We start from the raw sequence: 13180 nt of genomic DNA on the forward strand, positions 1-13180 counted from the left end.
AATTATCTTCTCTTCGGACGAGTTTGAGTTAGTCTGAGCCAAAGCTTCAAATGAGTGGTTATTGGCACACTGTATTTCTTGGCTCTGTGAATTGTGATATGCGAGAATGGGAAGAATATTTTTTATCAGTCGGAATTGAAAATGTGTAATTCTTTCATCGATTTGTTCCTAATTCCCTTATATTTAACTTTTAGAATTGCATTGGATATGTATTCTTTTTATATTAGGGTTTTTCGTTTCTACATTTCATTTTTTAAAGTATTTGTTGAATCAAAATTATGCTCACCAAAAGCTGTTTTTCCCTTATCTTTGTTCATATGTGACTTTTCAATTGCTAATTTATCATTTCATGTGATGCAAATGGTTATAACTCTTTTTGGTATTAGTGGTATATACCTATATGATCGGCTGGTTCATTGAAAATCTTTTGCATAACAGGACAATCGATGACGTTAAGAATGTAGTGAAAATCCTCAATGAGACTGAAGTCTCCTCTGATGATGTTGTGGGTATGGTTGTATGAGCTTTTCGTTTCAAGTGTCCGTTTTTTTATTATATGTGCTGGCTATTCAATCAATATTGATTGAATGATTATGTTCCTCTATTTTCATGGAAATTTTTTACTTTCATTTTAGGCTGATATGATAGTAATTTCAATGTATCTTCATCGCTTGATGTGGCATCTTCTGAATGAATTAGAAAACTACTTGTAGATAGGCTTTATTTTTTGTTTCTTTTTTTTCTTTTTTGGTTATGAAGGTCTAGTAAAGTAAAGCTAATTCCTTATATAGCAGTCAACAAGATTGGATGGTGGCATGGATGGTCCCCAAATAGTTGTTTTTGGAGTTGGAGCCCAATCAGGCTTATAGGATTACAACACTATGATTACTAAGATGAGAGGGAGAGAGAAAACAAAGGTTGGGTGCAAGAGGTTACCTAGGTTGACTATATGGATTGAGCAGGTTAGATAACTATTCATAGAACTCCGGCACAAATTTGAAGATGAGATTTTGATCCCTCATCGTCCGCTTGCGCAAGTTCTTTCTAATTATGGGTTACAAAAAGATTTGTTTTCTTTCTTATGAACACTGAGACCCTTAAAATGATTTCCATCACATCTCCATTACTATGAAAACAAGGATCCAGTTGGAATTGTTGGATGGCTTCGAAGACATTCTCAGTGATTTCTCTGTAAACAGCCACCAACCATCATAACCTTGTCAGCTTGGTTGTAACTATCAAACCATATTCCTTATAATCATCTTGTCCAGTGGAGCCAATTGCACTTGGTCTATGGGATTGTTGTATCTCACATGTTATTGGTTATAACAAGGCAACCTTAGTTGTTAACAAGATTGTTGTAATTTACAATAATTCTAATGCCAAAGAAGTTACTCAAGAGAAAGTGGAATATAGATGATACTTGACGGTAAAATTACTACGATTGAAGGTCATATAGGCTTCATTTGGTACAACTTTCTTACTAATTTTTAAAATGACTTTTTAGTACAAAACTTTCTAATAAAAAAAATTTAATATTAAAAAGATACTGTAGAAAGCAACAAAAAAGTTGTCACAAACAAAACTAAAACCTTGGTAGTGGTTTCACGCTTCCCTTATACTACACAAAATTGTTATTCGACTCATCATCAAATTTGACTCAGATCAGCCATATAATTTTTTTCAATTGTTGTAATAAAATGTATTTTAGTGTTACTATCAAGAGTCGAGACTATGCAAAATATCAAAGAGTCAATACTCTTGTTTTTCTTTTGCAGCCAGCGGCGAGATTTATTGCATAAGTGCCAGTAAGTATCACATGATTTACACAGCAACTGACTATAAGCACAGTGTAGTGAAGAATCAAATTTATGAAGCTGATTAAGTCAAAGTTTGGCAATCTTTCTTCGCCATTTGCAAATGATCCATTCACTCTATGGCCAGGAAGGAGCCTATGTGTTGGTGAAAAGAAGACTTTGAACAATGTGATAATTAGGTAAGTAATCACATGTTAAACGCACATAATATTTGGGTAATATAGCATGTTTTCTTTGCTAAAACATATTTCTCAAATGGCCTAACAAAAAGTATAGATTCTACTCGAATCACTGCCCAAATTATACATACATGTATGTAGTGATGGAGCCAAAAGTTAACTACTAAAATAAGATTCTAAATTTCATACGAGACATTGAATCAAAAGAAATTTTTCAATGCTTAGAGATGTACTTATGAAAATAAAAATCAACCAAAAGGTTAACAACAGATTTATCTTTTACTGCTGCCTAACATACATCAAATCATGATTTTAAGAAAATATTAATCTTTTTGGTCTTGCTCAGCAACTATATATACACATATGTATATGGAAGCAAGGTTTAAGACACAAACCTCCCCCCCCCACAAAAAAAAAAAAAATTCTAGCTCCACCACTGTAATAGATTTGCTTTTTTAAAAATTTAAAATAAATTATCATGTGTCAACTATCATGTCGGTGTTGCATGTGTGATTTGTTTTGAAAGTTTTAATTTTTAAAATAAACTATCATGCTCCATGCTTGCATATATGTATGTATACAACAATAGCAACATCATCAAGTTTTATCTCATTAATTTTTTGTTTAGGAGTATTTTTTTAACTATTTTTAAAGCATTTTTTAGTTAAAAATTACAAGTTTAAAAAATAATTTATGGTAGGAAATATTTTTTTAAAAATCATAAATAAAACTTAATTACTAAAAGGAAGATACAGCTAGGATCCCATGAAAAAAAATTACAAAGCAAAAATAGCAATAAAAGAAGCAACCTCAAACTGAAGAAGGCTGAACAGAGAAAAACAGAACCAGAGGAAGGGTGAGTGCCCACCGGACTTAGGTATGAGACCACATGCATCCACCCTCAAGTCAAGCAAGGACCTTCCATTAGAGGCAACACACCAGGAGCCAAAACAAGCCACAACACAAAACCACACAAAAGTCAACCATATCGCAATGAGGAATGACCACCAAGGTTGCCGGCAAGCAAGGGAAGGAGGTGGCACGCTGAAGCCTCCTCATCATTGTTTGAACAACAACCAGAATATACAACCCCCAACCCAACAGAATCACAATCGCTAAACCAGGCCACAACAAGACACAAGCACGGTCCCCAGGGTCGAGATGGACAAAATATTCAGAAAAAATACATTTTCACCATCATTAACATCAACATTAGAATCAGGAGGTACGATAGGACTAGCTACCAAATGTAGTAAGCAATTGTTAGGCTCACAAACCTTAACAACATCCTCATTAATTCCACAGGAAGGAGCCTCACAAGCTTCAACTACATCCTTATTATTTCCACAAGAAGGAGCTACAGGCAAAGCAACAGACAACGACACATCAATTCCATTAACAACTTGCTCAGAAGGATCAAGCAAAATATCTGTAGTGGGCATTTATGGTAGGAAATATTAAATCTTTACATGAGATTAATAAGGTTTATTGATCGTTAGTAGTTGTTGATCATTCATTATGTAAAATGAGAGAAAAATAGGTGATTAATACTGCATGCATTAAGTGTTCATTAGTTATTTTAAGAAAATATGAGGTGAATAGCTATTTGTTTTAAAAAGAATGGACCCCTATATAAAGTTTATTATTTTTAATGTGTTTGATCTTAACATGAAAAATTGACATTATAACAATTGTTATTGATGAAATGTTATCTCAATACATATGAGCAGTCTATTGGCCGGATTAAACTATTGACAAAGCCATCTAAGCCAAATAATGTTGAAGGCTTTCATAGTAAACGCACAATACTGAGCTTCGGTGGACGAGAAAATGATGGTTTGTTTTTTAACACACAAAAAATGAGTGTGAAATCAAGATATGAGCAATAGCCAATGGAACACCTATAATCAACAACTCAGTGTAAGTTTGAATAAACATTTAATTGAAGATTCCCTCACATAATGGAAAGTTCATGATTAACGGCACCTTAAATTTACTAGAGATTGCATTTGAGCAGTTGTAGGTGGGAGAGAGGGTTTTGCATAGTGACAGGGCATCAAACACAGACCAATAAATATGCAAATAAAGCCTTTTAGTTTCAAGTAAGATGATGGAGTGGCATACCATTGATGTGGGAGCATATCTAAGGCCACAAAATAGCTTTTTTAAGTAGAAAAACATACTTAAAACATTGAAGATATCATGAATCTTATGACTAAACAAAAGCTTCATGAAGAAAAATTTTAGCAATTGAGGGTTATAAATTGGCTTTTGAAAAATCCTAAGGCAACAACGAGGAGCAAGCAATTTATGGGAAGTTAGCGATGGGGATGAATGTCTAAGAATAGTCAATAACATAATCTTGTTTATCTTTATCTACAAATCATGCTTATATTGAGCAAGAAAATCTTAATTCCATTTGTCTTTAAAAATTCAGTTGCTTCCTAAAACCTTTTAGTGAAGATTTGATGGAACCACTGTGCAAGTACACCGCCATTAAAGCACGTAAAATTCATTGGACATAGATTGACTATATTCTAGATGTTTCACAGCTATTGTGTATAAAAATGAAATTGAAATTGGGGGTTTTTGTGAGATGTGGTAACATAAACATGGGTGAGTTTAAGGTAGAGGTAGAAGAGATGTTTGTAGATGAGGGTCTTGTAGTAGTTGATTAAGATGAATGAATTTTTGTTGTAGGTCGAGAAATTGTTGAGGAAATTGGAGGAGCTAGAAGTAGGGCTCTGTTGATGTGAAGTTGAGACAATTACAAGTAGAGGAAAATAAGTTGTGGGAGAGTTGTTATTATTCATAAAATTTCAGATGGGAAAAAACATAGTGGATTCATCAAATTGCATGCGCCGAGATATGTATACTTTCCCATGAGTAGATTGAATCATTTTTAATCCTTATGAGATGAATTTTATTTAATGAAAGCACTCCATATAGATTTAGGAGTAAGTTTGTTTACCGTATAAGATTGCAACCATAAGTAACATTTGTAGCCAAATACCTGGAGATGTGTATATTGTGGGTCTTTTTTAAAGAGTTCTTATGGAGAGTGAAAATCAAAATTTTTAGATCGAAGCCAATTTATGAGATAGATAATAGTAAGAATGTACGTATCAGCTAAAAGATGGTATGTTAATTGAGCCTCAGGAAATAAGGTTCTAATAGTCTCAATAAGGTGTTGATATTTGCCTCAACAATCCCATTTTATTGTGAAGTATAGAAGTAGCAAAATTAATGGATTATACCGCATTCAGATAGAGATTTTTTTTTTTTTTTTGTAGTTTTATGTTCGTGAATTCACCAATACCATCAATACAAAAAAAAAAATTAAAAGGTTTTGCAACTTCCTTTAATCAAAATGTTGACATTGGGACCTTCCACAAAACCCTTGATCTTATCGATAACCTTTGTTATGACATGTTGAACATTAAACAACATTTTGGTGGAACTTGATTTACCCAAAGTTGACCAGGGGTCCAAATGACTGAAATGCCGCTTAAGAGCAAAATTGGAATTTTCTCCAAACATCAACATGGCTTAGTCAAATCAAACATTGAAACCTCCTCTAATGCATCCTAAACATCATTGAGAATGTATTAGACTCAAATTCAAGCCTTGGTCATGCATGATTGACTAAGTCAACTCATGTTAACCAAATTGTCCTTTCTGGATCCAAATGGCCATTTCAAGCCAAATGGTCATTAAGGTTCATCATCTATCAGATGCATATCTGAGATGTTTTGTATTGTGGATGTCATTTTTAGGTTCATGATTTAATTCTTTTACTAGGTTCTAGGGCATGATAGTATGCACCAATATAGTGATCATAAGATTGAAGATAAGATATTCTTCTTATTCAAATAGCAGAGTTCAACTACACTAGGTAAAGAATTGGATAAAAGAAAAAGAAAGGTTCTTGAGATTTATGCTCCTAAAACTAAGCTGAGATCATAACCATATGCAAAATCTACATTGATATATAAAGAGGTTATTCATCACACTGATAAAACACTTGTAAGATAATTTTTTAATCATAATACAAACATATGGCTAAATTTAACCATTTTAAGGTGTTGAAAGAATTACAAGCAAAATTGTCAGCAAAATCTCACTGACATTCCTCACCTCTTCTCGAAATAAAAAAAGAAACAAAATGGAATGCTATACTAAATGTATAAAGAATTTATGTTAACTCTATCATGTCGAAAACAATAAGAAGACATTTTTTACAAACAACCCAACCATTTCAATCGATTTGTGCAGCCATTACATCATTTGACTCCATTAGATTTAGGAGAAATGAGCACCCAAAATTTTTTACATGCTGGTTGAAATCATCAACATAAACAGAAGCTTCCACCTGTTAATAAAATTATAATCAACAAAAAAAGAAATTAAGTGTTTAAACTCTACTCAAGTAAAACACTAAGAGAGTATTAGTTAAATTTAAAATCTCAAATATTTACAAATGCCTAAACTTATGGAAACTCCCTGTTTGTTTCATAATATCAAGTACATTTAAGAAACTATGTACCAACATAGTTTCTTGCCTCGGAGGCCGCGTAGCTTTCATGGGGACGCTCGGCGTCGACCCTGAGTTCGGGGCAAATTATTGCGTCCGGTGTCCGGACGTATCCGGACACCAATTCAGACACGCCACATCAGCAAAATACACTGGGTCCCGATGTATTTGAGTGATGTGGCGCATCCGGATTGGTTGTCCGGATGTCAGGTGACCGGATGCAATAATTTGCCTGAGTTCGGCCGCGATCCTCAAAGAGAACGATATCTCCGACGAAGGTGTTACTTTCGACGCTGGAGTGAGCAATGCTCTAGCTTTTGTTACTTTACGCTCCGATGGCGAGTGTGAGTTTATGTCCTATCGTAACCCAAGCACAAATATGCTTCTCACGCCAACTGAGCTGGAACTGGATCTCATCCGCAGGACGAAAGTTTTCCATTATGGATCTATAAGTTTGATCACAGATCCGTGTAGATCAGCTCATTTAAAGGCCATGGAGGTTGCCAAGGAACTGAGGAAGCATGATATCTACGCTCTTATGACCCAAACCTTCGGCTGCCACCGTGGCCATCTGCAGCTGAGGCAAAGGAACAAATTTTGAGCATCTGGGATCAAGCTGATTTAGGATCTCCAACAAGCACTGATATGCTTCTCACGCCAACTGAGCTGGAACTGGATCTCATCCGCAGGACGAAAGTCTTCCATTATGGATCTATAAGTTTGATCACAGATCCGTGTAGATCAGCTCATTTAAAGGAAATGGAGGTTGCCAAGGAAGCATAAGATCTACTCTCTTATGACCCAAACCTTCGTCTGCCACCGTGGCCATCTGCAGCTGAGGCAAAGGAACAAATTTTGAGCATCTGGAATCAAGCTGATGTCATTAAAGTTAGTGATGTTGAGCTTGAATTCTTAATCAGTAAAGATTCGGTAGAAGATGAAGATGCGTTGTTGTTGTGGAGACCAAGCTTTAAACTTCTGCATGTTACCCTTGGCGAGAAGAGATGCAAGGTATCTAGCAGGAAGAGGAAGCTACCGGAATGATAATTTCAGAGGTCGGGGAGGCTATGGAGGCAACCAGGGCTATGGCAGAACTGAATTTCGCAACAGAGAAGTGAGTATTCGGGTCGTGGGCGTGGTGGTCTTGGCCGACCAATCATTAGCTTTCAGCAGAAGCCGAGAATCCTGCCATAGCAAATCAATCTGCTGTTTCAGCTTAACAGGTAATTATTACAGAGACTTATCCATTCTATGTGGACTGGAAATGACAATGGCTTAATTCTTTGTTACTAAATCATCTTTGTAAATTTATTGATTACAAAGCATATTTTTATTGAGTCACATTTGACAAAAATATATTTCAAAAAATTCAGAAATGTCTTTTTCGAATTAAAATGAAAAAGTTTCCACTAAAAACTCAAATCAACAAAGACTTTGTCTTCATTTTGGATAATGTCTTTATTGCTCTTAAAGAAAATTCTTAGTAAAAAATTTTAATTTTTATACTAAGAAACTGCTTTAGGAAGCAGAAAGAAAGCCATCTTAAACGAAGTCCTTAGTGGTGCATTAGTTGATGGATAAAATTATTTTTCTCCCGTAATAAATTAGAGCCGCATAATCTACTATTTTGATTTTTTTTTTTTGGGACATTAGACCATTTAAGGCAAACTCACACACACAACGCATACACATGGACTCGAACCTTTGACCTCTTAGTAGAAAGTGTTCACTAAAAACTCACATCAACAAAGAAGGTTTCATTTGAATGATGTCTTTATTGCTTTTTAAAGTAGATTCTTAGTAAAAAATTTTAATTTTTTACTAGGAAGTTGGTTTAAGAAGCAGAAAAAAAAGTCATCTTAAATGAAGCCCTTGGAGGTACATTAGTTGATGGATAAAATTTTTTTCTCCCGTAATAAATTAGAGCCACATAATCTACTCTCATGATTATTTCGAAGAAAAAAAGTTAAAAAATAAATACAAATGCAGGTCCGTGAAATAGATTTTTATTGTTAAAGTAGAAGATATATATAATCATGCAGGAAGATAGAAAAAAAATTAGAAGTAGACCAGTAATCTCAATACTGCTGTAATTAAGAAATTTAGGGTTCTAATCCAAACTCAAGTGGTTAAGTATCATTGACGATATTTATGCAAAACCTTATGAACTGCTTTATTTGACTTTACATATGTCTTATGTTTTTTGTTCTCATATATTTATATTCTAATTTCTAAAGAAAATTTTCGAAAAATGGTGAAATTTTGTCTTATTGTCCAATCTAAATATTATTATTAATTTTGAAAGTAGAGATCAAATGAAGCCTTAAAGGCCACTTAATTTGCTGAAACAAGAAGCCATAGTTAAATTGAGTACAATGTAAAAAAAATGCAATGAATTTAAAATATTTGGGATTGCTTCGATGAATGCAAAACAAATATTAATAATTACCTTTTTTAATATTTGATTTGAAGTAAAATGAATGTAGTATAAAATTCAACTATGATGATGACAATGGCTAGTAGCATCAATAGTCGGTAGCGGCGGACGGCAGATAGGAGGTTGTCAACCTCAGATGAGAATGACAAAAAATTACTTGGAATTGTAGCTTTGATATCTTTGATTTTTCATGAATGGGGCTCACACAAACGAAATATAAAGCTTTGAGAGGCGTATTCAATGGAAGCAGGCCCTCATAATTAGCAGCTCACGTCTCAACTAATTAACAGACATTAGAAACTTTCAATTAGATAATAGATAATTCTATAGTTAATAAATAATGGGAGTCAATAAAATAATTTATATTCCAAATAAAAAGTCAGCCAAAGAAGCTAAAAAATATTAGTTTAAATAACAAATAACCTCACCCTAAAGCTAATTACGGCATTAACAAGCAAAAAATTAATTATTTGAATAATTTTTAGATTCGTATTATACAAATAAAATTTTTTATATTATACTCTTCTTAAAATAAATTGAGTCACATTTGACAAAAACATATTTTAGAAAATTCAGATTCATCTTTTTAGGACTAAAATGGAGAAAGTATTTGCTAAAAATTAGCATCTATGAAGACTTGGTGCGCATTAGATGGTGGACAAAATTATTTCTCCTAAGCGATAAATTAGAGCCACATCATCTACTCTAATTATCAAGAAAAAAATTCAAAGCTTGTGCAAGAAATGAGAATATTCAAATTAATAAAAATGCCAAGTCCTTGAAATAGATTTTATTATTAAAAGGGGAAGATGTATACTCATATTGTTATTGAAAATTGAAAAATAAATAATCATGCAATAATATAGAAAAAAATAAAATTGGATAAATGATCTCAATACTATTGTAATTAGGAAATTTAGGGTTTGAATCCAAACTCAAGTGCTTTAGCTGTCATTGAGACATTGATGATATTTTATGCAAACCTTAATGTTTGAGAAAAAGAGAGAGAGAGCAAATACTATTTTCTATTTTGAGCAAAGATCACAACTTGCTAAGCTCGTCTATGTTTTTTAAAACATACTCCTGCTCTTATAAAAAAAAAGTTCTATTTTTAATCTTCAACACTCTTCTTCTCCAATGGAATGCTATGCTCGTCTAAATTTCCTCATTTCACCGATGCAAAGCTCACGAGTTGGTGTTACACTCGCAACCTCGCTCTCTTGTGAGCCAAGCCAATTGTAACTTCAGCAACCAGGCGTTCAAACTTCTTAGGTGAGGTAAGCTCACAAGTAAAGCTTGTGGCCACGGCAACTGTGAAGAGCCAAGTTTCAGCTCACCATATGAGCTCGTTTCGAGCTTGAGCTCAAATTCATGCTCGTCTTGACTTGTTTACACCCCTAATTAGTAGTTATTGGTTTACTTTAAGTTGACATAGGAAGTGGTGTGTGACAAAGAAGTGAAATTATTTCATGTTGTGGTTGCCTGATAATCGAATGCATAAGGTATAATATAGGTTGTAAGTTTTTATCACCATCAACATGTAAGTCCGCCAAGTTATTTACTCATTGCCAAGTAGAAGAAAGTGCATCTAATCAGGCCTTGGTTCTCATAGAGGTCACAATGCCTAAGGAGGCCATATTTGCTCTTGATGAGGCACTTTCTCAAAAAAATTATGGTTGAGCAAAATATCCCATATAGTAGCTGCAACAATAGGATTGTATCTCACTGATTATAGGTTCTAGCAAGGCAACCTTAGTTGTTAACAAGATTGTTGTAATTTACGATAATTCTAATGCCAAAGAAATTACTCAAGAGAAAGTGGAATATAGATGATACTTGACGATAAAATTACTACGATTGAAGGTGATATATATAGGCTTCATTTGATACAACTTTTTACAGCTTTTTAAAACGGCTTTTTAATTCAAAAAAAATTTATTTAAGGAAAATTTTTATACTAAAAAGCTGCTTTAGAAAGCAACAAAAAAATGTCCCAAACAAAACTATAGCCTTGGTAGTTGTTACACTCTTCCTTTGTACTACACAAAATTGTTATTCGACTCATCATCAATTTGACTCAAATCAGCCATATATTTTTTTTAATTGTTGTAATAAAATGTATTTAAAGCTTTGTTTGGAGCGGCTTTATTACTGCTTCTTAAAGCAGCTTTTTAGAACAAAAATTTTAAGAAGTTCTTGTGCTAAAAAGCTGCTTTAAGAAGCAGTAAAAAAGTCGTCCCAAATAAAAACTAAGTGATACAATCAAGAGTTGAGACTATGCAAATTATCAAGAGTACAGCCAGCAGCGAGATTTTTTGCATAATGACAGTAAGTATCACATGACTTACACATCAACTAACTATAAGCACGGTGTAGTGCAGAATCAAATATATGAAGCTGATCAAGTCAAAGTTTGGCAATCTTTCTTCGCCATTTGCAAATGATCCTTTCACTTTATGACCAGGAAGGAACCTATGTGTTGGTGAAAAGAAGACTTTGAACAATGTGATAATTAGGTAAGTAATCACATGTTAAACACACATAATGTGTGGGCAATATAGCATGTTTTCTTTGCTAAAACATATTTGTCAAATTGCTGAACAAAAATTTTAGATTCTACTAACCCAAATTATATATACATACATATATGCAGTGACGGAGTCAGAAATTTCTATTAGTGAGAGCGCAAATTAATTATTTATAAAATATTTTCATTTTTTTAAATGATTTATTTTTTTCTTTATATATATATATATACTAATGTTTTAGATTTATTAATAATTTAAATTAAAAAAAACTTAAGAGTAAACTACTCTGTGTCCTACTAGAGTTAAGGGTGTTGGGTTCATGCAAGGGCGGAACCCCTTCAACCCGACCAAGGGGGCAAATTGGCCCCCTAATATATATATATAATATTTTTTTATGTAATTTGTCCCATCAATCTATCTTTTAGTCTTTATTACAAGAATTTTTAGCAATTGTCTGATCGGGCAGGTCGAATCCTAAGTAAGATCAGCATATATATATGTATCGTTTAAATAAAAATATCCAAACTCAAATTGTAAGCAAACGAATTCAAACAAGCATCTCCATAAAGTTCTAACTTGAGAAAATTATGTTAAAAATATATATAATTATTAATCTGGCACCATATTTAACTAAACATCATATTTGTAATTTACAAATATAATTAGGCTCTTTGCATGTAATAAATAAAAATACAAGTCAATGCTCTTTGTTATAATACAGACATGCTACAAGGTTGTGATTGCAATATTCCGTTTAAAGAAAATGACATTTTATTTGTTAAATCAACTTGCGGTTGCAATTTGCATTTTTCATATATTTTTTTCTAAAAGAAAATTTGCAATTTTCATTTTTTAATAACTAGACAGGGCGCGGGTTGATTATGAGCAATACTCCACTATCAAAATTTAGACCTTTGTCGTATTTGTAATTTTTCGTTTTAATTTATTTGTTAGCATGAACCATGATGTCTTACTCAGTTATATTCGTAACTTCTGAACTATATAAAATATATAATAAAAAATTCCTCACAAAATGCTCTAATGCTGAGTCAAGTTATTCTGTATGGGTAAAATTTGTCATATTCATCTCCATACTAAATTAAAACACTCTTCTTTGCCAGTTTACCAACTTTCCTCCAAATTAGGTTGGAGAAATAAAATGGTATTGGCAGCTTTAATTTCTAATTAAATTTCTTAATTTGGTAATTTCTTCTCTCCAAAATAAGTATTGGCTAATTTGTTCCTAATTTAAGTCAGTTTAAAGAAAATCATTTTGATTTTGGGCCAAGGCAACTTACTTAAAGATTTACTTTAGTTTTGATGCGTCGTCAAAAAAAAAAAAATTATTAAGTACAAACTCACCGTTTATATGAATTTTAAAATAGAATTCACGGTCATTTGAATTCTGATTTCAACAAGCTTGTAGTTGAACTAAACATCTCGATGAGACGGTCAAAATAAGTCCAAATCAAAGACCTAAAACATAATTGAAATAATTCAAGACATTGATTGGATGGTCATATGACCTCCAAATAGTACATGTTTATTGTTGAATCGAGCAGCTTGATGAGACAAATTCAATGAGCACAAGATTGATCACTTGATTCTAGAATGCCTAAATGCTGAAGAAATTATCTATAATTAAGGAAATCAATACATCTCAAATGATGGAGTGCTCCATATTT

Source organism: Dendrobium catenatum, unplaced genomic scaffold (genome assembly GCF_001605985.2).
Source record: "Dendrobium catenatum unplaced genomic scaffold, ASM160598v2 fragScaff_scaffold_740, whole genome shotgun sequence".
NCBI classification, from domain to species: Eukaryota; Viridiplantae; Streptophyta; class Magnoliopsida; order Asparagales; family Orchidaceae; genus Dendrobium; species Dendrobium catenatum.